Here is a 2,021-nt window from a genome sequence, read left to right as displayed (position 1 = left end):
AAATTCAGTTTTATAATTAAGAAAATATCAAATTAGGTTAGAGACATTCCAATTCACATTCTTGAACTGGCAAAGCAAACCGAACTATTAGTGGCAAGGGTTTAGTGGCGCGATTGTGGCGATGTGGTGTCCTTCTGGAGCTCAGGATGGACCCTCTAAGTCATTCGTGTATTTAGATGTCGCGACAGGGCCGGAGCTCGGGACGAGGTACAAGAGATTTGGGAGCGTCGTCAAATCATTTCATCCGCCAAATTTTTATCAGTCCCTCAACGAATTTCCCGTTTATGTTTAATTTAGGATTAAGAGGGCCGAACTAAAAAAAATTTATTACCCCTGTGTTAGGAGCACCGATCCGCACTGTTCACTTAACTACATACCCGCAGATCCGGCCCCTTTCAAATCTGTTGAATTTGGCGGCTGGCCAAAGGCAGATAGCTCCTGCTAAAGTCAGCAGTCCGGGCTTCTCGTAGATAACGCTCCTGGCTATAGTCCTTTCTATTTCCACTTTTTAGCACTTTGTTGTTTAATTTTTCTTTTCCACGAGGTTAGTACCCGATTTTAAATCAACGTAGACGCGACTGTCCCTTACGGCTGCGCACACAAAAAAGAGAGCGAAACTGCACGCCTCCGAGCTTTTAAAGCCAGCTGCAGCGGAAATGCCCCCGATCTAAAATCATCCTCCATATTTAGATCAACCCGCTAATCTTCCCTGATCAATACCCCACCAGAGTAGACTAATCTCCCGCTGAGCTTAACCGGTAATAACTAGGTTTTCTAGCGCCACCTATTGTTAAAATTTAAGCGTCCCAAAATAACAGAGCGTAATCTGTTCACTTTAAACGCTGCAATGAATTCAACGGCTACTCCATTCAAATATTGAGGTTTTCTTTTACTTATCTCGTTTAAATTATTGATTTTCTTCAAAGTCCCTTCAGACCACCGCTACAGTTTTTATACCCTGCAGAGGATATTATAATTTTGGTCAAAAGTGTGCAACGCAGTGAAGGAGACATCTCCGACCCTATAAAGTATATATATTCTTGATCAGGATCACCTCCTGAGTCGATATGAGCATGTCTGTCTGTCCGTCTTTGCACACACCCTTCTTTCCTTTGCAGGCAGTATATAAGTCGGAACGGTCGACTATATCCTATAGCTGCCATATAACTGATTGATCGGAAATGCCATAACTTTGTGTGTTTTTTAAGTTAGAGGGTTGGGACTTTCCACACATGTTATATTTGACCAAAATGTCTTATGTACAAAATTTCATAAGGATCGGCCGACTATATCCTATAGCTGTCATAGAACGATCGAAATGGGCATAACATTGGTGTTTTTTAAGTTAGAAAGGGATTTGGTACAGATTCTATTTTGGAAAAAAAATCTGATTTGTCGAATTTCATAAGGATCGGCCGGCTATATCCTATAGTTGCCATATAACTGATTGATCGGAAATTCTATAACTTCGTTGTATTTCAAGTTAGAAGGATGAGAACTTCAATGGATTCCTCTTTTGGCAAAATAATTCGATATGCCAAATATCATAAGGATCGGCCAACTATATACGATCCGCTACATATCTAATAATATAAGATGCGTGGCGCCACCTAGCGGACTGCGACTCAACTGCAAGGGTATATAAACTTCGGCTCCGCCCGAAGTTAGCTTTCCTTTCTTGTTGCAGTTAATTCTGCTCTTATCTTTTTGGGCGCAGTTCTTTACACTTGCGCTCTCCCATAGCTCTCTCTTTACTAACTCCCTCCTCTACCTACCTTTTATTAACCTTAGTTGGTACAGTGGTTGAAGGCTAATTTGTTTTTTTTTTTTTTTTTTAACTCTTCATTTATTTACAATCTGTTTCTACAAGGTCAAAGCTTTTAGATGGCCAGTATTTAGGCTTACCAGTTGACAAAGTGTGTATATTATTGTTTCGTATGCATTTGTATAACTCCGATCCCTTCGGGTTAGTCAGTCTGGAACCCCACCATGGAAGTTTGGCATTGAAGTCGCCTCCTACA

General features: G+C 40.9%; 1 long non-coding RNA gene across 1 annotated transcript; it reads right to left on the bottom strand.

The window, feature by feature from the left end:
• Positions 1 to 256: 256 nt before the first annotated feature.
• Positions 257 to 1,008, bottom strand: LOC26513900. Its single transcript, XR_001408427.3, has 2 exons — positions 378 to 1,008; positions 257 to 313 (listed from the first exon to the last, which is right to left on the bottom strand). It is a non-coding gene; the product is annotated as an uncharacterized LOC26513900 (long non-coding RNA).
• Positions 1,009 to 2,021: the final 1,013 nt, after the last annotated feature.

Source organism: Drosophila ananassae, chromosome XR (genome assembly GCF_017639315.1).
Source record: "Drosophila ananassae strain 14024-0371.13 chromosome XR, ASM1763931v2, whole genome shotgun sequence".
NCBI classification, from domain to species: domain Eukaryota; kingdom Metazoa; phylum Arthropoda; class Insecta; order Diptera; family Drosophilidae; genus Drosophila; species Drosophila ananassae.
The sequence above is the reverse complement of the archived record's forward strand: the minus strand, read 5'-3'. Positions and strand labels throughout refer to the sequence as shown.